We start from the raw sequence: 24,971 nt of genomic DNA, 5'->3' as shown, positions 1-24,971 counted from the left end.
GGTGCTTCGACCTTTGGAATAGCAGGAACAGCTATTCCCGGCGACTTCATCATCTCCTGCCAAGTAAGCCTTCGGAAGTGTCTCTGGGCCATCCAGTTGACTGACCAGCTTACAAGGGAGTCCTGCTCTGTAACCGCCGCCAGGTTGTGTTGTATTTCGAGTCCTTGTCACTCTCCCACGCTTCGTACACTTGGCGTTCCCAAGTCTGAAGGGAGGAGTGTACATTTGGCTTGAATACACACGGCCGCTCCGTTGTCCTGCTGCGGCAACAAACTGTGCTGGTTTCGTCGATTGGGACGTCTTTTTGCTCTACACGACTACGAGGCGTTCCCTGCTCTTCTGAACCTGCCAGCTGCTGAAACTAACGTGGAGAAGCCTGGGTCTGCTTGCTTCGGGGACCGGTGAGTAGTTTAGCTAGGATCTGGTCGCCCTCCTGCAGTAGCCCATTGCTTTTCCCCGCTGTGTAAAAACAGCACCCTTTTTGTCCGTACTCGCGCTCTGCTTCTGCTCGCTGTGGAGGCTGCGCTTGAGTTGCGGAACCTGTTCTCCTTCTGCTGTGCACTAACCCGAACTGCCTGACTTCCTCCGAAGAGCTTCTCCTTTTGCCCGTGGGCACCGGCGTGGCAGGTACTTTGAGCACAAGGCTCCACTCTTCGCAGGGCTCGGACTTCCATCTAGTTAGGTGCCTCTGAAGGCGAACTGAGTCTAAAGCGTTATCGCACTGCCTGTTTTCCTTTCCTTTCAGGTGGACTACATATTTCGTGCTTTAAACGCTTGCGACTGTGTATTTGTATATATATTGTGTTGATATGGTATGTGTTGGCTTAGTATTGTGATATTGTGATTTTCTCGCTACGGTCATTGTTTTAAAGGCCTTAAAATAAATGTGTATCTATTTTTGATATAACAACTGTTTGGAGTAGTTTGTCAGCGCTCTTGCTTTGTGTGCTCACTGCGGGCTTTCAGTCACCCTCACCCCTCTTGAGACCTAGTCTTGACCGCCGCGATCGCTACCTTGATTGGTCTGGCTTGTCCAGAGGTTACCCTGTTCCAAGTAATTAGGTTGGCCTTCTGAACTTCTGCGCCACCAGGACAGAGTTCAGAAATCCGTCTTAACAAGTAGTGTGCCTGGAAAGTTGGTAATGCATTGTTAAAATACCACTGTTACTTGAACCCTGAGATCCAGGGAGGTGTACAGAGGAATACGATTGTGCAGAGTAATGCAAAAGTAATCTAATTTGGTTGTGATTGTTGAAATCTAGCAGGATTAAAGTCCAAGGTTTTTGTTCCTGTGTAGAGAGATTATAAGGTTGAAAATAGCTGCTTTTAAAATGAGTATCATTGAAATAAAAGAGTCCAGGTAACATCTACTAGCCAAACTGTTCATTAGTCAAGAATAGGATGAGCAGGACACTGGGTGCTGCCAGGCTAGAATGGTAAATTATGTTACATAGTTAAGCACTGAGATTTGGCAGGATAATGGGATTTTACCTAAAGTTCTAAAGGAGTTTTACATGACTCAAAATGTGGTTGAGGAGCAGATTAAAACAGCTCAGTTATATTTTCATTTGCAATTAATCAAAGCGAGCTTGTAAAATAAAGAGGCCAGTATGCTAGATCAGATGGGAGACCTGAAATAGGCTCAGCAATCACTCATGCAATTGGAAGATAAAGTATTGCAAAGTCAGATTTTAAAGCTCAAATAATAAAACCTCATTGAGCAACTCAGAAATGAGGTAAAAACACATCAACAGGACACATATAAAGAGTGTGTAGAAAACTGGAGCAAACTGTAACACAAGGCAAATGTTCAAACCACTTACAGTAATGCTATGTTAGATGAAAATGTGGCCTTAAACCAGTCCATAAAGGAGCTTACATTGGAAAATAGTCAGTTAATTATGAAAGAAGTTGACTGCCAAAATACTTTGATTAGATGCATCAAGATCTCAATCTTCTTAAACAGCAGAAAATGCAACTGATTGGGGATAATACTGGTGAAAATAAGATACCAGTGTCATATTACAAAAAGTGATTTGGTTGAAAAGGGATGCAGAAAAGGGTCAGTAAAGTTATCAGGAACTGACCAGAATCAGGGAACAACATATTGGGCCTCATTACAACCCTGGCGTTAAGGGGTTAACGGCCCCGTAAAAGGCTGTGGCGCCGTTAAACCCTTAACGCCCGATTCACACTTTAACGCCTGCTTTTTGCAGGCGTTAAAGTCCAACCCGCTAAGGGACCTTGGTGCTAATTATGGCACCGTAATTTACGATGCCGTAATTTCGCCTTCCCCATTCCCATTGTGCCCTATGGGCCAAAAATGGGAATGGGGAAGAGGCCATGGTGAATGGGGAATTACCGCCCCACCAACCTTGTAATGGGGCGGTAATTCCGCCATCCACCATGGCGGAATCCGGCATGGACCATGGTGCTAATAGCACCATGGTCCAACGCCAGGGTCGTAATGAGGCCCATTGAGTTTATGGAGATTTTGAGACAAGCAGAAGCTTTTATTGGAAGAGCATGTTAGAGACGTTTAAGAGAGAGTTTAGTTTAGTTTAGTTTAGTTTAGTTTAGTTTAGTTTCGTTTCGTTAGTTTAGTTTAGTTTAGTTTAGTTTCGTTTAGTTTAGTTTATTTATTTGCAGAGCACTCCGAGCCCTCAGGCATCTGGGCACTTAGCTTAAGGTAGCACAGTCACATTTTACAAGGTTACATATATACAATTACAGTTTGATAGTAAAATATACCATTACATCTAAGTTATTCACTTACAATTTACAAGATGACATATAGACATTTAAACTAAAATTACAAAAGAATATTAACGTGTTGCATGTACACTGCTAAATATCACACTTGGCAATAATTGAGTAGAGAGCAGGTTAAATTACAAATACTATTTACAATAGCGAGGAAAGCTGTACTGTTATGCAGTGTGATAGAATTATCTGCATTCTTGCTCAAGTAGCCAGAGGTTAGTATTTTTTCTGAATAAGTGGTATGAGGGTTCTGATCTAAGAGAAATGGGAAGTGCATTTCAGCTTTTTGCTGCCTGGACAGGCAAACTAGAACCTCCTGCTCTTTGTAAATTGAACCAAGGGATCTTAATACAATGGGCCTCATTATAAGGTTGCCGGTCCGGATACAACGGTACCGGTAAACTCACTGGTACCGTTATATTCGAACTGGCAAACTCTGAGTTGTGCATGCGGGTGCCTTTCATTCCGCCAGGTCTGCCCTGTAGTACTGGCATGGTAATGACCCATGCCGGTGCTACAGGCATCCCCATCCCCATTGATCCATATGGGGCTCAAATGGGAATGGGGCTCTACCAGCTCCAGCACCCGCGAAAAGCTATTACCGGGTCCAAAGGGGCAGGGATACCCGCTAATTGCCCATTCGGGGGTGCCAGACTTTCTTGCCGGTTTGGAGGTAGCCTTGTCGGTTTTACCGGCAAGACTACCTCCAACCTTGTAATGAGGCCCAATGTGACTGAGCAGCTCTAGTCGGTCGTGTTGGTATGTTGCGGTGGAAACTGTTGGAAAGGTATTGGGGTGCATTGGTGGTGAGACATTTGTGGGTAAGTGACAGGGTTTGGAGTATGATTCTTAACTTAATGGACAGCTAGATTACCCATAGTTTCAGAGATATGTTGTGATCTCAGAATATTTAGAGCTGAGCGGATGGCGTAATTTTGAATAACTTGCATTTTGTTTAAGTTCTGTTGTGTAGATCCAAGGTATAGCGCATTGCAATAGTCAAGCTTTGTTAGGACTAAAGCTCTCACTATAGTAATACAATTTTCTGGCATTAAGAAAGGTCTGCAAGCAGTAATGAGTTTGCATGTGTAGGCAGTCCAGGATGGGATGGCATTAGTTTATCTTGTTAGTGAAAGTATAGAATCTAGATAAATACCTAATGTTTTTACATCTTTGGAGACTTTGATTATGTTACCATCTATATATTTAAAGAGGTGAATTGCTCATTTAGTTTATTCAGTTTGCCAGGTGACCCAAGAAGGAGCAACTCTGTCTTCTCATCATTAAGACAGAGTCCATGCTTGGCCATCCAGGCTTATATAACCAAATAAATATTGTTAAGTGTTGGCTGTCTGAGACATAGTCACCTGTGATGTGGATGAGTATTTGGGTGTCATCCGCATAATCAGTGTAGGTGACAGCCAAATAGTCAAGGTCATCGAACAATGGTTTGGTAAACACATTGTATAGTGTTGGTGACACGCAAGAACCTTGGCGAACACCACATGTGACTGGTGTTGGTTCTGGAGAGGCTGAAGTTACAAAGACCCTCTTAGATCTATTATTGAGGAATTACTTAATCCAGGCGTTGGCTCCATTTGAGAAATGTGCTGCGGATGTGAGATGGTTGCAAATGACTCTGTGGTTAACGAGGTCGAATGCAGCTGACAAATCGAGAAGGAGGAGCAGGCCCAGTTTGTCTTTATCTTTGAGGGTTTGAATTTGGGTCTTAAGGTTGATCAGTGCTGTTTCAGTCCCATGTCTAGGTCTGAACCCAGATTGTCTGAGACCAAGAAGATTGTTTGATTCCAAGTGATGTTGAATTGGCAGTTATGCTGCTCGATCTAGAATTTTCAACAGAAAGGGTACTGTGGTGATGGGTTTGAAGTTAGAAGGGTTATTGGGGTCTAACGTTGGCTTCTTTAATGGAGGTAGTACCCAGGCATCTTTTAAGTTGTTAGGTACAGTACTGGTTTTAAATGAAGCATTAATGAAAGATGTAATAAAGGGTGCAAGTTCCTTCGCAGCCTCTCTAACAATAGGGACAGGGCAAATAATTCCCTGGCAATTTGAAGGTTTTAGTTTCAGGATGATGTTCTCAAACTCTTTGGTCGAGTGGGGGGAGAAGTGATTTGTTGTTTGTGATCTTGTCAGGTGAGGTAGGAATAGGGCTGGATGCGGAATTGGATAAAAGGGTTTTTTTAATTCTATTTTACTTTGAAGCATGTTCATTTTACCTTGTAGTGCGTTCTGGATGTTGGTGCACCAGGAAATATCTTTCGGGCAGGTGTCAGCAGGTGGGGCAGGAGAGTCTAGCTCTTTCAAGATGTTAAATAGTTCCTTGGTATTCGATTTTGCATTGTTGGTACAGTCATCATAATTGTCTGTTTTAGCTTGGAAAATGACTTCTTTATAGTTGAGGCAGGCTAGTGAGAAATTCTCTTTGTTGGCAGTGGAAGGGGTGCATTTCCATAACGTTTCAGCATTTCTTTTCAGTTTTCGTAGGTATAAGAGGTGGGGGTGTACCAAGAATTGAGGTGCGCCGAGGTTTGGATTTTCAAAGTTTTAGGAGTGCTATTTTGTTGATGGCAGAGAGTAGAGTATGGTTGTAGAGGTCAACTAAGGCAGTGGGGTCTGTGACTGATGTAATGGGATAAGTGATAGGCTGGATTAAGGCCATCAGTTTCTCTCGTGTTATGCTGCATTTGTTTCTAGTATTTAAAGGAGGGGCCAGAATCAGCTTGTTAGGGGGGATACCCTCCTTTATGGTGAAAGAGATTATGTGATGGTCTGACCCCGCACACGGTGTCTTAGATAGAATGTTTATGTTACAATTGTGGTCAGCTATCCAATCAAGGTTTCTTCCTTTAATATGTGTTGGTTCAGATATTCTATGTTGGAATCTTATTTCAGTGATTGTGTCCGCAATGTCTGAGGCCTTTGTGTCTTTAGGGTCCTGAAAGCCCAAATTAAGATCACCCAGGAGGATGACTTGAGATTTAGGTTTGTTGTTAGTCGATAAGAGCAGGAAAATATCATCCTCGAATTAGGTAGTTGGGTCAGGGGGACGGTATATGAGATTCATGGTGATGGTACTAGATGGTGAGGTCAGTATTTTGATGGATAATAACTCAGCAGTGGTGTGGCAATAGGTGCAAAGGCTTTAGAGGTATTGTCACCGGAGGTGGTGTGTTTGGTATAGGAGGAGAATGCATCAAAGAGAGTCTTTAATGATCAGGGGTTTATTGGATGGTATTGTTGAGCTTGAATGGCTTAACCTTATGAATGGTGGGGTGTGACTGAGCACATTTTTCAAGGGTGGCTCAGTAAGTGATGGCACTGGTGTCGTTAGACAGTAAGGTTGTAGGTGAGCTCTTTTGTGTGAGGGGTCCATGGCAGGGGGGCCAGCGGTTTGGTAGCTTTATGTTCGGTTTGTAGGCCAAATGATAGGAAACCTGACGATGAGATGTATTTGGGACCTGTTGTAGGCAGGGTGGTAAAATGAGTGATGGGGATATATGGGTAGATGGTGGTAAACTTGGTGCCATGGATAAACAAATATGTGTTATGTCCATGGGGAGTGACACTATAAGACTAACACTAGAAGTGGACGATGTAGATGGGTGTGCAATTGTAAGGCAGATTAGTGTGATGATTGTAGCGTGGAGAAGCATACACATGGTTGGATGCTATGAGTAGTATGCTGGGGGTAGTAATGGGGGCTGCTATGGGCATGAACATCAATGCCAAGTGGTGCTTGGTCAAGTAGTATGACCTGGTCACTTTGGAGAGGTGAGGAAATGCGGACACTAGGTTCTGTAACAATGCTATAGTAGTTAAATGTGTCATAAGGCGGATGAAAATGCAATTGAAAAATACAGTAGGAAGGTGGTCATTTAATGCAGGGTTCTGCTATGGATGCAGTTGTATAGTACAATTTATGTGCAGAGAGATGAAGGCTAGCAATTTTGTCATGCGGTAGGTAAAGATACAATTGTTGTCATGCATTAGGTGGGCAGATATTAATGCAAGGTTGTAATAGAAGTATAATTGTACGAGGCAGAGGAGCAAGATATGCAGTGCAATTATCAACAATAAATTGTAAAAGGCATGATAAAGCAGGCGATTATTTCATAAGGCCGGATAGGTCAGAGTGCAATTAGTGAAGTGCTGGGTGGACAAGAGTCTAGGTAATACAGTATGATATACAGACAGTCACTGATGTACAATTAGTGGGGTAGAATGTTGGGTGAATACAATACGTATCAAACAAGCTCTGCAATGCCAAGATAATCAGTCAAGTGTAGATTGAAACTGGGGTAGATGTTACAGTGGCTGTGGATTAGTGCGCATTACAGGTGTACTAACGCTGCTATCATACATACAACTGTGGGCATGAGTCGGTCACGTCGTAGCATGTCATTGTGACACCTGGTGAAAGTGTGAATATGATACAAGAGCTTGTTATGAGCTGCTGCGGTGAGGGCGAGTAACAGTGTCCTTGTCCTTGTCAGTTTGAAAGAAAAACACTGTGAACATGAGTGCATAACACAAGAATCTCAGGGGCAATATGAAATCCTTTATGATGAGGTTCAGAAAATAAAAGATTGATTGGTGGCTTAGAGCAGTGTCCTTGATGCCAGCCAGACCTTAGTGACTTAAAAATTGAACTCTTGACAGAGAGAAACACCTGTGAGAAATTAAATACTGAAATCTGAAAATAAAAACACTCACTGAGACACCCTGACAAATCAAAATATGGCATAGGGACCTATGACGAAGAAGAGATACCCCTCTCATCAAGGACCTTATGCCATTTACCTGCAAACTCCTAGGTACTGAGTGGAACTAACCTCATGCCTACGACTTATATAGAACAGGGAAACACAAGGAAGGGGACCTCACCTATTCCTAGTCAACCTGATCAGAAAAGCCAGCCCTTATCTGACATTGATGAATATTCACCTCTAAAAAACAAAAGGGGAGGTGGTCGGACCAGTGTGTCACGGGGGACCAAAAATAGTCATATGTGTATGTGAGCATCCAGAGGCACGGAAACTGCTCTTCTGAACACCCGTGAGTAACTGCTCACATCCCTTGACTCCAACTCGCTGGTTGTCTACATGATCTCGCCTCTAGCTTTGACATGGTCAACCACTCCATCCTCTTAAAACGACTCCACGATACCCTGGGTATCTCGCACTGGACTGGATGGGCTCTTTCCTATCTGACTGACGGTCCTAGGTTATCCTGGGCACCTTCTACTCACCTACCTCCTTTTCCCCCTTTGGTGTCCCCCAGAGCTCCAAACTCTCCCCCTGGTTCTTTAACACTTACCTTGCTCTGCCGGCTTGCATCATTTCCTCCTTCTCCCCCAATTTCCATTGCTACACAGATAACACTCAGCTCTTCTTCAACTTCCTGCTGACTCTCTTGCCTCTTTCCGCATCCCGGACTGCCTATCTAAAATCCAGTCCTGGTGCACTTCCAATGATCTCTGCCTTAATGCCAGCAAGACTGAGATCCTTCCTATGGGGAACCCTGCTCCCTCATTCCTCCCCTCATGATGGCCATCAGCTATGGGCTCTCCCCTTTCTACTCCATCTGAAGCCAGAAACCTTGGAGTCATCTTCAACTCCTCTCTATTATTCCTCCTTCACATCCAGGACATTGCCAAGAAGTCCAACTTTCAACTCTTCCTTCTCAAAGAAACTCTCCCGTTTCTCACTTTCCACCAGAAGCTCAATATCACTAGTGCTTTGGCTCTCTCTAGGCTTGACTACTGTAACAGCCCTCTCCTGAATCTGCCCTCTTCCTCTCTATGACCATTCCAGCTAATTCAGAATAGAGCAGAAAGTCTAATACTTGGCCTCAAGCCCAGGGACCGCATCTCTCCTGCCCTAAAAAGTATCTACTGGCTCCCGGTTGCTGCACAGATTAAATTCAAATCTCTCTGCTTCTTCCACAAGGCTGTCGGGGGCCGGGGACCATGCTATCTGCAACTCGCTATGACTAAATATTCTCCATCCAGACCTCTGTGTTCCTCCGGAACCAACTCTCTTTGTGTGTAGCGTTTGGCTAAATAGAGGTCCGGAGGCCGATCTCTTGCTTATGCTGGCTCCCTCCTGTGGAACACCATCCTCTTTCCTTTTCATCTCAAGCCGGGCCTCTTCAAATTCCAGAAACTCCTCAAGACTTTCCGTTTCACTTCCTCATTCCCTTCTTCCCTCACCTGCAACCCTCAGTTGCTGTGATTGGAGACCAGACCCCTTATGTGTCCTCAGGGCCCTGGCCTCCTACACCCAATCGCCTTAGCTTCTGCCCACACACAACACTTGCCTCAGCACCCACTGGCCTACACCATTCTAGGCCTGCACTTATTTCACTCCTACGCTTCCTTGCACTTACATTAGTCAGCACTTACATCTGCGTTTCACCCAGGAGCACAGACACTCAAGCACTTACCCCAAATCCCACTTCCCCCTTCTCTCTCTGGACGTGCGCATTCTGAATACTCACAAGGCATAGTAAAGTTGTCTCCTTAACTCTTGTGTGTACTTTGTATTTTTTTCAATATCATGTTCCCTCCCCGTCTCTATGTTGGCACTTTGAAACACATTTACTTGTTGTATAAGTGCGTAATAAATGCGAAAGGAAGAAAGAAAGAAAGAAAGAAAGAAAGAAAGAAAGAAAGAAAGAAAGAAAGAAAGAAAGAAAGAAAGAAAGAAAGAAAGAAAGAAAGAGTGCAACAGATAAAGGCCTCATGGGTAAAATAATTGGAACATGTAAAAGCACTAGTTTCCATTCAGGAGAATTGTAATCAGTTTCTGTTCAGGAGAAATGTCTTCAGTTTCTGTTCAGACACTCAAACAGTGACCTTCCCCCTATCTTCTATCTATCTAAAACATCTTTCGAAGCCACAGCAGTGACCAAGAGGGAATATACGGGGTTTTGGAGCCTGTTGTCACAGATAAGCAACACATGATCCATTATCAAAGGGATTGAGAATACTTATGGATGAATGGCGGGCAAAACCAAAAAAGAAAGCAGATGCCCAGATCTCATGTTGAGTGGAGAAAACAAAACTTATTAATGTGCAATTGAAGTGATTAGAGATTGAAATTAGTTTAGCTGGATGATCATATTATCTTCATTTTTCAGGAACCTTAAGTCACACAGTAATGATTCAGGTATCATTAAAGAGCTGATGACCAGGCCCATATGTTGATTTAAAAATCCAACCTTGTGAACAAGAGACTATACAATTAGTCATCAGTATAGATATCTGCATAGAAAATGTGCACAGAAAATTTTATGTTGATAACTGTTATAATGTGTTGAATTATTCAAGAATAACCTGCAACCTCATTCAAACCTGCAACCTCATGCATTCACAGTACTTATTCCATTAGGTCCGGGATGGGCAGATTGTTTCAGGCATCATAGGGTGGCGGTCACCGCCCTATAGTAAAGGTGAGCCAGAGACACATAGGAACCCCACAAAATTCTATTGTTAAAAACTTTTGATTCGAGTAACGGATTAGGACACATTTTGAAAGTGATTACAAGTTGGCGGGACCCCCAGACTGCAGAGTTCCGTTAGTATTTGTTAAAAAATAAAAAAGTTAAGTTTCACAAATTCTTTTTTCTCCAAAAGGGCACCCGAATTCCCATTCATTTTCCCATAGACAAAAAAGATACATTGGGGGTCATTACGACCCAGGCATTAACCATGGTGCTATTAGCGCCATGGTTGCAGCTGGTATTTTACTGATTGTGCCATGGTGGATGGCAGAATTACCGCCCCATTCCAAGGTTGGCGGGGTGGTAATTCCCCATTCACCATTGGCCCTTCCCCATTCCCATTTTTGCCCCCATTGGGCTCAATGGGAATGGGGAAGGCGGTGATTACGGTACTGAAAATTGTAGTACCGTAATTACCTCGAAAGTCTCTTTGCGGGTTCCTTCCTTAACGGCTGGTAAAACCAGCCGTTAAGGTGGGGACCTGCAAAGGGACCTCGTAATTAGGCGGTAAGGGGTTAATGGCGCCGCCACCTTTTACGGCGCCGTTAACCCCTTACCGCCTGGGTAGTAATGAGGTACATTTTTGCCAAAGCGCACAGCCTAAACCACTGGATGGATTTGGACCACGTTGGGCATGAAGTGGTGACTCACAAACCATTTGTGGTGTGGGATTTTTTTGTGCTGTGGTTATCTGTGATGTCATCATTGTGGTCATAGGCTCCACAACAGGGGGCGCGAAGTTAAGGTGGTGTTACCGGAATTTCCAGGGTTTTGTTGTATTAAGTTCTTACCTTAAAGTCCTGCAACTAAAGTTTTTTTCCTTGAACATATATATTTAGTTATGCTTAACTGTAAAACAAAAATATTTGCCACGTTAGCGTGTTTTAGTGCAAAATTAAAATGTGTAAAAATGTAATTTCAAGTGCGAGGACTTTGGCCATAAGTTTTGAATGGACAACTATTTTCCACCCCCTTATTCAAAGGCTAACCTCGCCCAACTCTGGCCTTGGTAAACTGAAAGGACCAATCAAAAGTGAACCCGAACGCACTTTAAGACGACGTAACAGTATCTGAGATGGATGGGGATGCAGATCTTACTCATACATCGATGATCAGACAGACTCAGGAAGTTTGGCGAAAACACAACTGTTTTAATTTCAATTGTCTAAAACAGGGAGTAAAACTTATATCATCTGACATCGCACAAGCAATCTCAAACATTTCACATAAAAAACACAGCTTTATAATAAAAAATGTTCATCACTGACGTCATTCTATGTGGCAAAATAATAAAACCTATATGGGGATGTGATAGGCTTAAAAGGAACATCTAAGTATACTTTCCATGGGGTACTGGACTTGGCTTGGGTCTCTAAGGTCAGGTGGACAGCTATGCCCACCCCTAGTGCAAGTTATCTTCTGTCAGGGCCATTTTAATCAATTTGGGGGCCCTGGGCACAGACAGCTTTGGGACTACCTCCACCAAACAAAGAAATAAAGATATCTAGAATATCTGGTCACGTACCCCTCGTTGGGATCACACAACATAGCTTGATGGGTTGCCTACTCCCTGCCAGTCCCCTTACCCTCCTGCTTTAATCAAAATGATAAACAAGAAGCATTCCAAGTCCACCATTAGCAGTCCCCGAAGAGGATTCTGTGTTCTAGGTACAGGGCACTTTTCATCAATATTTGCAGCGAGAAAGGTATTCCGACCATAGTATACATGAAGGCTACAGATCGTATGAAAAAGGTTCACATAATGTAGAATAGACAGACGACTCAGATTAGCTGCCTCCCAGAATGCAGAAGTGCTTAAGCATGGATACAGGAGACCAATGGGAAGCAAGGAGAAAGCTACACATAGCATAGCATAGATAGTGGAGGAAGATTAATCTACAAGGAAGGTGCCCGTATCCAGACAGATTGAGATTCGTAGAGGCACATGGTTTTTACGTAATGTTGCCATTAGAGAGAAAATAAACAACTGACTGTGGTGTGAATTGTATTAATTCAACCATTACTATAGAGGCAGCAACACTATAGCCAGTGAAAGGATGAGTGGGGCTTTTTTGAAAATCATACCCTGAGAAAGAAATCACTTTGAAGGGTGACAATTTTGAAAGGTTTAAGGACTTGCAATTTTGACAGGTTAGGCAATACAATATTAGATGAGATGGCCAGGATCACACATTGGTTAAGAGGTGAAGCTGAGATGTGTGCTCACTTAGCAATTTCTCTAGTTTACCACTTTCTTTTCTAGCACTTACCATGAACTAAAATAATCCCATGTTATGGAACTGACTTGGAAAGTAGAAAAATCACATAACCTGCCATGACAATTTTTAAAAACAAAATGTTATAGAAGCATATTATAATAAATGGGAATGAGTCTACCTTCATTGCCTCCACCATTAAGGGAAGCATATGCATATAAGTATCAGCATACTAACTGATGATATCTTAAAAGCTTTCATATGACTGTCTCTTGTATTTTAACGCTTCAAATCCGCCCACAACACAGGCGTGTGAAATAGTTTTCATAAACGGGCCGAAAAACCTCTGAATCAAATGAGAAGACCTTAAAGTATGTTTGCCAGAATCCTGTGATATCTGATTCACTATCTTCTGTGTAGAACATCTTCTGATCAATCTAGCAATGGGCTAAATAATGCCACCAACATGTGAGGTGTCAAATCTTCTCACAGAAGATAACACAGTAATGTCGCTGATATTAGATGATTTGTCCAGGATCACTGTATTGTCTGTTGTCAAAGCCAGGATACATAAATTCACTCTTTGGTCGCACAGTCTTGAATTTGGATACCTAATCACCTCTCGGACTATCACTTTATGCTCATCATTGGCGGTCACTGCATATGTTTTTCAAGTCCCCATGTGAACAAACCAATGTTTAGACCATTACCATACTGAAGCTATGTTAGTTTGTATAGCAACCACTGCCTGGTGCAGGTTCGTTGCTGATAATAGCACATGCTGTGCTAAAAAACCAAGTGCATATACATGCAGGTTTATCAATTTGAGACATAAGAAAGGCTGAGTCCACCATGCATACATTTCGTATTGCCATCTTGCATATGAACACATATCTCTGCAATGAGTGTCTACAACAGTGAGCTAGCTTCTTAAACATCAAAGCACTCAAATGCATCAGCATGCATTTCAACTTTGGCTATTGTAAATGATAAATATAATCCCCAGAAAGCTGGGAATGCTACAGGAGTTCTGTCGTAGTGAACACACAAACAAGGAATACCGCGGTGATCACAGAAATCATTAAAAGATGAATTGATCAAAGCAGAATGTACTTGTCAACAACAGACAGTCAAAAGATTTAGAGCCTCAGCAGAACATCATAAAATATCCTCATGTGCCTTTTAAGTGTTGTAAACAATGGAAACTGGCTTCTTTAAGTCAGGCAGCCTTGTGGGGCCCCCCTCCAAGGTGGGGGCCCGGGCAAGTGCCCCTTTTGCCCTCCCATAAAGACATCACTGTCTTCTGTGTCATGCTAATACACAATGTTCTATTGGCTTCTCAAACTAAAGGGCTCCCTCTATCCCTTTATCTCACTCACTAGCAGCACGCAAGCTGGTACCCCAGGTGTATGTGGGTGGGCTTGGTCATGCCTCACCACCCAATTAGCCCAACATCCATCATCACTCCTGCTGTGCCGGTCAATTAGTCTTTAAACTCGGCCTTGCAATAGCCTCTCGTCTCTGGGAATAAAAGGGAATGTGAGCATGACCTTACCTTCTGGTCTCGTTGTATCTTGCCCCAAAGTCTATTTCCAACTTGACCGAGTGACAAGAGACTGTGTTTTCAGCTCCTTTGTTGCATTTAATACTATTAGATTTATAAAACCTGGCACTTCTAGGTTTTCCATTACACCTCAAACAGAAGCACCACTTGCTTCTCACATTCATTGTAGCTCCTCGAGTAGATAACCAGGCTCGTGGTGGCCCTGACTCTTGACACTGGGCTAGGCAAGCCTTCTCGACTCTTCTTTCACCATCAGCCATTTTATTCAACTGCGCCACACTTAAAGCCCTTCTATTCACTCTATTCATGGGGTCCAAGTTTGAAAAAATGTGCCGTGGAACATCCAGATTCTATACATATATATATATATATATATATATATATGTATATATATATATATATATATATATATTACACTGCCATGGTAGTGGTCCGGGGCAAGTGCCCCTTTTGCCCTCCCATAAAGACATCACTGTCTTCTGTGTCATGCTAATACACAATGTTCTATGGTAGTGGCCGTGTAGTTATGATTAGGTTGCTAAACCCATAGGAAGAGCACTTTTTGGGCGGCTTACAACTTCACTCCCCCTGGACGAATCCACACCAAACTTTGCAAAAAAAGTATATGCCCACTCTCAATTTTGTCAGATATATATCATCAATCATATTTGTGATGTCATCTTTGATGTCATGGGTGTTATTCTTAGCAGTGCACGGTGGTGGCGCGAGTTATGGTTGCTTAGCTTACCATAACTGGTGAATTTCAGGGGTTTTTCGGTTTTACTTGTAACCATAACGTCCCTTTAACACAGTTTTTTCATTGAATATATATATACATATATATATATCATTATTTTTCTTGCACCAAACATTGGCGCAAACTCGAGCCGCACTCCCAGGATGCTGTGAATAGTTGCAAAGTAAGAAAAACGCTCTGAACAAAAGCCAACTGCACCGTCGCTCAGTTAAAAAATCTTCTTTATTTCATACACAGTTTAAAAGTTCCATGTGGAAACCTCCAGCCCAGCAGAGGAAAAACCTCAGAGATGACGCGTTTCGCTACGGCTTGTAGCTTGTTCACATGAATTTAGTTTTACACGACACAGTATTTAAACCCTCCCCCTACAGTTTAACCTTCGAAATAAAGGTAGGACTAAAATTAATTCAATGTCCTCTGCTTGTTCAAGCTGTCTGCCATTTTTGAAGAGGTTCACTTACTCGATATAACATGGGGATTAGGGTGTTCAAATCAATCAATGTTGTATCATTTTCTATGTGCACATGTTCTATTTTAGAAAAACACCCCACTTTCAACAGACGGCAATTCGAATCTAAATTCGTGTGTTTATGAATCTGATTGCCTCCAATAGTTTCTTGGAACATATCTAATTCTACAACCCAAACAGTGGTTTTGAGTATCTTCCACTACTAGGGTGTAGAACCAATACCGCATCCCTTCGGATCTATGACTTATGGTACATAATTCATCCCTTCGAAGGGTGCGGTTACCGCGGAACTGTAATATAATGCATAATGCATATAATCTAATTTTTACCGCGGCATACCATTATTATTATCTTACCACAGATTGTTGTATACGCCTATTGTTAAAGTGGCTGGTGCTAAAAAGAGGATAATAATGATGAGAAACACCGGATCTTGACCATCTCCCTTATCTAAGGCAGGCAGGCATGCTAGTTTAATGTGGTTCTATAAGGGGGTAGGATAACCTGTGTCAAAACATAATTAAAAACAATCACGCCAGTGATATCCATCTGGCGGAAAAAACCTCCTTTCATAGGGGGAATTCTCAAGAAAGGCTTAACAGTCTTCAGTGCATAGTCATTTTACTGATTTTGCAGGAGGAGGATAATATAACAGCCCGATGGTTTATTCGCCCAAGAAAGTATAAAGTTCCTCATCGATATTGTGTCCCGATGGGAACTTGCTCTCAAAGTCAATGATGATTCTTGTTTCTCGTTGTCTGAGTAGTTTCTCTCTGTCTCCTCCCCTTGGTCCAATCTTGACTTGTTGTAACCCCATAAACGAAAAATCACTTAGTTTTCCTTCATGTTTCTCCCAGAAATGTTTGGCAATAGGGTATGAATAGTCTTGATTTTTGATGGCTCTTATATGTTGCTGTATACGAATCTTGAGTTTGCACTTGGTACTGCCTATGTACCACTTATTACAGGTGCATCTGAGTGCATACACTATGTACTCTGAGTCACAGGTTATTCTGTCCACAATGGAGATAGTTCTCTTGAGTATAGGGTGTAGAAATGTGCTGCACTCCTCCGCATATTCACATATCTTGCACTTTCTGCATTTGTAGAAGCCATTCTTCCTACTGCTAAGCCAAGTAGGTTGCTGGGATGTGGTGTCAGGTGGCATAAAACTACTAACTAGTTTATCTTTAATAGATTGACATTTTCGGAAGGCAAAATTGGGATATTCTCCCAGTGAATGTCTCAGGTCCGGGTCCACTATCAATGTCTTCCAGTGTTTGCGTATAATGCTTTTGATATATTTTGCAGATTGTCCATACGTCAAAATCAGACGAGTTGTAATTTCTTGCTCCGTACTAGATGTCTTGTTGCTACGATCTAGTAGCAATGTGGACCTCTCGCATTGACGTGCTTTTAAATAGGCTCTTTCGATGATACGTTTGGGATAACATTGGTTTTTAAAGCCCCAAGCTGTGATTTTACTCTCATCGTCATAAGTGCTGAGTTCCGAACAATTTCTTCGGAGACGGATAAACTCGCCGTACGGAATACTCCAGATTAGATTTTTGCAGTGGGCACTGTTCGCATGTAATGGGGCATTTGTTCCTGTTGGCTTGCGGAACATTTTCGTTTTTATTTTCCCCTCATCAATTTGGACCGTGACATCCAGAAATACAACTTCCTTAGGACTGTGAATTTCAGTGAACTTTAGATTGTACTCATTTTTATTTAGATGTGCCACAAAGTCCATCCAGTCCTTTGGAGAGCCCTTCCAAATGATGAATAAATCATCTATGTAGCGTTGCCACATGATCACATTATTCGTGAATTTTTCGTTACTTTCCTTCCATGCCTCATATTTCTCCCAATACCCCATTGTGAGATTTGCATATGACGGGGCAAAGGTTGTTCCCATCGCGGTACCTTGCTTCTGTCTATAGTACCTCTGGTTAAATAGGAAAACATTGTTCGTCAAGCACAGATGTATCATGGCCAAAATCATTTCGGAATGTTTGGAAAAATTCAACGACCTAGTATTCAAATAATGAGTACAGGCTTTAATCCCTTGCTCGTGTGTGATGGACGTGTATAAAGAAACCACGTCCATCGTGGCCAGTAGAAAATCTGATTCGCAGGGTAATTCATTGATCTTTGATAAAAAGTCCTTCGTATCTCTCAAGTATGAGGGTAGTGTTTGAACGAAGGGAAACAGAGACTCATCAATGTACTTGGACATGTTTTCTAATAATGACCCTGTTAATGTAACGATGGGTCTCCCCGGAGGCTTCGAGATATTCTTGTGTATTTTAGGCAGGAAGTATATTGTCGGGGTTGTAGAGTGAGATTTATAGAGAAACTTTATGTCATCATCTTCCAGCATTCCTTCTTCTACCCATTTGTTGAGGAACGTCTGTACTTTTAGTTCCAAATCCTTCATAGGATTGTCGCTTACTTTTTCATAGCAAGTTGTATCATTCAGTTGCCTATTGGCCTCATATATATATTGATCTCGGGTCATCAACACAATGTTTCTGCCCTTGTCTGACGCCTTGATGATACAGTTGGGCAAGAGGTTCAGTTCTTTCAGAGCTTTCGTGTATTCTTTTCCAATATTAGGTTTGTATTTTCTCGCCTCCTTGTGTCTTATCTTTTTCAGGTCATCTATCACCAAGTTTTGGAATGTTTCCACAGTGCCTCCTATGATCATAGGGGGCATGAACTTGGATTTACTTTTCAATTTCGTACTTTTATACCACTCCATATTGATATCCAATTCATCCAAATCGAGTTCTGCTGGTTCAAAAGTTGGATCTCTATCATCCTGTAGGGATATAAGAGTAGATAAAGTGTCCAAATCTACTTTAGAAAGGTCAGTTCGCCCAGTTTGGGCAATTCGTATCTTCTCTTTGACAGGATTCATCATAAAGAATTTCCGTAGTTTAATTTTCCGTATATATTGGTCGAAATCTATCCTAGTCTGCGGATAGTCATATTCTAAGGCGGGACAGAAATTCAGACCCAAACTTAGCACTGAGCGTTGTGTTTCCGTTAGGATATGTGTGGACAAATTGACAATGGACATTTGCAGACTTTTTTCCATAGTTGTTTCTTTTAGTTCCCAGAGCGCAGTAATCGCCCTGAGGTGTTCCTTGTCGGTTTTTTGGCCCCTCTGCCCCCTCCTCGTTTTTGTCTTCCTCCTTGAGCTTGTCCCCGTGTTTTGCCTCCTCCAGTCTGCTTGTTTGCCCTTCCATCCTGACAAAGCAAGCGCATCTCTTCTAAAAAATTTAATCTAACTGGAGGTTCCTCATTTTCACTTTCTATCACATCGGATTCAGAGGCGGTGGAGTCTTCATTGGAGGTACCAGCTCTATTCTCGGCAGAGGGTTTCTTCTGTGCCTTCGTCTGTGCCCTCATTTGATCGAACCGTCTAGCAAAAGTATAGACACGACCATTTTCATAGTCCTCCTTATCTCTCAGGAATTTGCGCTGCTTTCTTTGTTGAATTTCTTCCTCGAAGACTATGAGATTCTTGTCAATATTCACTTTCAATTTCACACTGTCCTCGCCCAGCTTTATTTTTTCTAGTTTTTTTTCAACTTCCGAAATCTTCATTAGGATCTTTTTTCTGTCATTCCCTGCATATTTCACCAATATTTCCAGTAGGGTTTTAGAACATGAATTAGTTGCAGCACCCCATTCTTCCAACATTTCGGGGTCCTGCTCTTCAAAGGACGGTGTCGTCAAAATCCTCAACCCCCTTGGTATTCTTTTTACATCTATATAATTCTGGAGTGAATGTTCCTCCCACCATTTGCTGATTTCCTTTTTGGACAGTTTCTCATGTTCCTTTAAGAGCGTGATTTCATTGGATTCAATAGGTGCAGAAGTCTTGCTCTTAATTGTACCTGTGGTAGTTTTTAGTGTCTCACTGAATAAATTCGAAGCCAATTCCCTTCTCGAGGCTTCCTTCGTGGCTAAGGCGTATGCCATATTGGGCGGAGGTATTATGTGCACGTTGGCTATTGAGAGCGTAATTTCATGAAATGTCTAACAGCAATTCCGCCCACGATGTATAAGGGACTGCGTGACATAAGAATGGATAATTATCCCCTTGGGTGAGGTCAGGATAAGGTTACCCAACACCCCAACATGAACAGAAGGCAGATGGCACTCACCAGGGTCAAATCCGCTGCGCCGTGTCCTCCTCCGATACCACGGCAGCGGTTACATGCCTCTGTCTCTGCTCACTGCGGGCGTTCTCACTTCCATGTGAAGAGGCTCCATTCCGAGCAGCAGCGGGACATTGTAGTCTCCACGTTGTCAGTCCGCGCGCTTCCGATGTCTTCGATGATTATGTGGCAGTGGGTGCTCGCTCCGCGTTGTGACGCATCAACGTGTAAAGATCATTATTTTTCTTGCACCAAACATTGGCGCAAACTCGAGCCGCACTCCCAGGATGCTGTGAATAGTTGCAAAGTAAGAAAAACGCTCTGAACAAAAGCCAACTGCACCGTCGCTCAGTTAAAAAATCTTCTTTATTTCATACACAGTTTAAAAGTTCCATGTGGAAACCTCCAGCCCAGCAGAGGAAAAACCTCAGAGATGACGCGTTTCGCTACGGCTTGTAGCTTGTTCACATGAATTTAGTTTTACACGACACAGTATTTAAACCCTCCCCCTACAGTTTAACCTTCGAAATAAAGGTAGGACTAAAATTAATTCAATGTCCTCTGCTTGTTCAAGCTGTCTGCCATTTTTGAAGAGGTTCACTTACTCGATATAACATGGGGATTAGGGTGTTCAAATCAATCAATGTTGTATCATTTTCTATGTGCACATGTTCTATTTTAGAAAAACACCCCACTTTCAACAGACGGCAATTCGAATCTAAATTCGTGTGTTTATGAATCTGATTGCCTCCAATAGTTTCTTGGAACATATCTAATTCTACAACCCAAACAGTGGTTTTGAGTATCTTCCACTACTAGGGTGTAGAACCAATACCGCATCCCTTCGGATCTATGACTTATGGTACATAATTCATCCCTTCGAAGGGTGCGGTTACCGCGGAACTGTAATATAATGCATAATGCATATAATCTAATTTTTACCGCGGCATACCATTATTATTATCTTACCACAGATTGTTGTATACGCCTATTGTTAAAGTGGCTGGTGCTAAAAAGAGGATAATAATGATGAGAAACACCGGATCTTGACCATCTCCCTTATCTAAGGCAGGCAGGCATGCTAGTTTAATGTGGTTCTATAAGGGGGTAGGATAACCTGTGTCAAAACATAATTAAAAACAATCACGCCAGTGATATCCATCTGGCGGAAAAAACCTCCTTTCATAGGGGGAATTCTCAAGAAAGGCTTAACAGTCTTCAGTGCATAGTCATTTTACTGATTTTGCAGGAGGAGGATAATATAACAGCCCGATGGTTTATTCGCCCAAGAAAGTATAAAGTTCCTCATCGATATTGTGTCCCGATGGGAACTTGCTCTCAAAGTCAATGATGATTCTTGTTTCTCGTTGTCTGAGTAGTTTCTCTCTGTCTCCTCCCCTTGGTCCAATCTTGACTTGTTGTAACCCCATAAACGAAAAATCACTTAGTTTTCCTTCATGTTTCTCCCAGAAATGTTTGGCAATAGGGTATGAATAGTCTTGATTTTTGATGGCTCTTATATGTTGCTGTATACGAATCTTGAGTTTGCACTTGGTACTGCCTATGTACCACTTATTACAGGTGCATCTGAGTGCATACACTATGTACTCTGAGTCACAGGTTATTCTGTCCACAATGGAGATAGTTCTCTTGAGTATAGGGTGTAGAAATGTGCTGCACTCCTCCGCATATTCACATATCTTGCACTTTCTGCATTTGTAGAAGCCATTCTTCCTACTGCTAAGCCAAGTAGGTTGCTGGGATGTGGTGTCAGGTGGCATAAAACTACTAACTAGTTTATCTTTAATAGATTGACATTTTCGGAAGGCAAAATTGGGATATTCTCCCAGTGAATGTCTCAGGTCCGGGTCCACTATCAATGTCTTCCAGTGTTTGCGTATAATGCTTTTGATATATTTTGCAGATTGTCCATACGTCAAAATCAGACGAGTTGTAATTTCTTGCTCCGTACTAGATGTCTTGTTGCTACGATCTAGTAGCAATGTGGACCTCTCGCATTGACGTGCTTTTAAATAGGCTCTTTCGATGATACGTTTGGGATAACATTGGTTTTTAAAGCCCCAAGCTGTGATTTTACTCTCATCGTCATAAGTGCTGAGTTCCGAACAATTTCTTCGGAGACGGATAAACTCGCCGTACGGAATACTCCAGATTAGATTTTTGCAGTGGGCACTGTTCGCATGTAATGGGGCATTTGTTCCTGTTGGCTTGCGGAACATTTTCGTTTTTATTTTCCCCTCATCAATTTGGACCGTGACATCCAGAAATACAACTTCCTTAGGACTGTGAATTTCAGTGAACTTTAGATTGTACTCATTTTTATTTAGATGTGCCACAAAGTCCATCCAGTCCTTTGGAGAGCCCTTCCAAATGATGAATAAATCATCTATGTAGCGTTGCCACATGATCACATTATTCGTGAATTTTTCGTTACTTTCCTTCCATGCCTCATATTTCTCCCAATACCCCATTGTGAGATTTGCATATGACGGGGCAAAGGTTGTTCCCATCGCGGTACCTTGCTTCTGTCTATAGTACCTCTGGTTAAATAGGAAAACATTGTTCGTCAAGCACAGATGTATCATGGCCAAAATCATTTCGGAATGTTTGGAAAAATTCAACGACCTAGTATTCAAATAATGAGTACAGGCTTTAATCCCTTGCTCGTGTGTGATGGACGTGTATAAAGAAACCACGTCCATCGTGGCCAGTAGAAAATCTGATTCGCAGGGTAATTCATTGATCTTTGATAAAAAGTCCTTCGTATCTCTCAAGTATGAGGGTAGTGTTTGAACGAAGGGAAACAGAGACTCATCAATGTACTTGGACATGTTTTCTAATAATGACCCTGTTAATGTAACGATGGGTCTCCCCGGAGGCTTCGAGATATTCTTGTGTATTTTAGGCAGGAAGTATATTGTCGGGGTTGTAGAGTGAGATTTATAGAGAAACTTTATGTCATCATCTTCCAGCATTCCTTCTTCTACCCATTTGTTGAGGAACGTCTGTACTTTTAGTTCCAAATCCTTCATAGGATTGTCGCTTACTTTTTCATAGCAAGTTGTATCATTCAGTTGCCTATTGGCCTCATATATATATTGATCTCGGGTCATCAACACAATGTTTCTGCCCTTGTCTGACGCCTTGATGATACAGTTGGGCAAGAGGTTCAGTTCTTTCAGAGCTTTCGTGTATTCTTTTCCAATATTAGGTTTGTATTTTCTCGCCTCCTTGTGTCTTATCTTTTTCAGGTCATCTATCACCAAGTTTTGGAATGTTTCCACAGTGCCTCCTATGATCATAGGGGGCATGAACTTGGATTTACTTTTCAATTTCGTACTTTTATACCACTCCATATTGATATCCAATTCATCCAAATCGAGTTCTGCTGGTTCAAAAGTTGGATCTCTATCATCCTGTAGGGATATAAGAGTAGATAAAGTGTCCAAATCTACTTTAGAAAGGTCAGTTCGCCCAGTTTGGGCAATTCGTATCTTCTCTTTGACAGGATTCATCATAAAGAATTTCCGTAGTTTAATTTTCCGTATATATTGGTCGAAATCTATCCTAGTCTGCGGATAGTCATATTCTAATGCGGGACAGAAATTCAGACCCAAACTTAGCACTGAGCGTTGTGTTTCCGTTAGGATATGTGTGGACAAATTGACAATGGACATTTGCAGACTTTTTTCCATAGTTGTTTCTTTTAGTTCCCAGAGCGCAGTAATCGCCCTGAGGTGTTCCTTGTCGGTTTTTTGGCCCCTCTGCCCCCTCCTCGTTTTTGTCTTCCTCCTTGAGCTTGTCCCCGTGTTTTGCCTCCTCCAGTCTGCTTGTTTGCCCTTCCATCCTGACAAAGCAAGCGCATCTCTTCTAAAAAATTTAATCTAACTGGAGGTTCCTCATTTTCACTTTCTATCACATCGGATTCAGAGGCGGTGGAGTCTTCATTGGAGGTACCAGCTCTATTCTCGGCAGAGGGTTTCTTCTGTGCCTTCGTCTGTGCCCTCATTTGATCGAACCGTCTAGCAAAAGTATAGACACGACCATTTTCATAGTCCTCCTTATCTCTCAGGAATTTGCGCTGCTTTCTTTGTTGAATTTCTTCCTCGAAGACTATGAGATTCTTGTCAATATTCACTTTCAATTTCACACTGTCCTCGCCCAGCTTTATTTTTTCTAGTTTTTTTTCAACTTCCGAAATCTTCATTAGGATCTTTTTTCTGTCATTCCCTGCATATTTCACCAATATTTCCAGTAGGGTTTTAGAACATGAATTAGTTGCAGCACCCCATTCTTCCAACATTTCGGGGTCCTGCTCTTCAAAGGACGGTGTCGTCAAAATCCTCAACCCCCTTGGTATTCTTTTTACATCTATATAATTCTGGAGTGAATGTTCCTCCCACCATTTGCTGATTTCCTTTTTGGACAGTTTCTCATGTTCCTTTAAGAGCGTGATTTCATTGGATTCAATAGGTGCAGAAGTCTTGCTCTTAATTGTACCTGTGGTAGTTTTTAGTGTCTCACTGAATAAATTGTATATATATTGGCACCGCCTATAGTCTTTTTACTACGTATAGCCAGCCTTTTGATTTCTTAGTCTACTTGCATTACTGAACCTGTACAATTATACACAGCCTTGCATTTTCTCCAGTGCTTCTCCACACGTGCAGTCTTCATTTTGCCCATGAAATGTTGCTCAATTCTTTACTTCGCCATCAGATACTATACAGTCTATTCACCTCTTCATCAGCATCTTTCTGGGTGCGTCATTTCTGCTTCATGTGATATCACAAGTCTTCTCTTTCATTCATCTTCACACTTCTTCCGGAACTTCCTTCAGAAGACCGTAGTTTCTTTGTGGATACATCATATAGGGTTTTCTCAATGGATACCTTGTTTCAAGGATTTTTCACGGTATAGGTACCCTCACTGGTATTGCACATGTTGCAATTTCCGGTTCCCAACATATAGGTAACATGGGGGCGGGGCTTCCGTTAGATGTACTTGGCTCCTCCTCTACACTCGCCCCTCTAGTTGATTTATCGACCACTCTCCCATCAGTCTTCACATCTAGACATCCTCTTCTGAAGAAGTGCTTCTTTTGGAGTCCATATCTGTATTACTCCTTTCAGACATCCTGCTGATTTTGCATGTTCATCAACACTCCAGGTCATAAGACTGCATTGACGATTCGGACTGTAGTAAATCCATCTTCCAATATACTTCTTAGTGTTTCTTGGATACAGGAACTTTGTTCCATCAGGTGTATGGATACTGGCCTTTACGTAGCCTCTGATTTCTTCATCTGTCAGCTCTTTGGGCCCAAACCCTGACTCGACATCGATCATAATCTTCATTCCTGTTGCTTACTTTGCCGTCTTCTTGCACTATGTTATTATTATTCTTATCACACAGAATCCAAACATGATCATCAGCAACAAGGCTACAACAAACTTGAAGATATTCGCCATCCATTGTGGAACCC

This window comes from Ambystoma mexicanum, chromosome 2q (genome assembly GCF_040938575.1).
Source record: "Ambystoma mexicanum isolate Mex_15411 chromosome 2q, UKY_AmexF1_1, whole genome shotgun sequence".
NCBI classification, from domain to species: Eukaryota; Metazoa; Chordata; class Amphibia; order Caudata; family Ambystomatidae; genus Ambystoma; species Ambystoma mexicanum.
The sequence above is the reverse complement of the archived record's forward strand: the minus strand, read 5'-3'. Positions refer to the sequence as shown.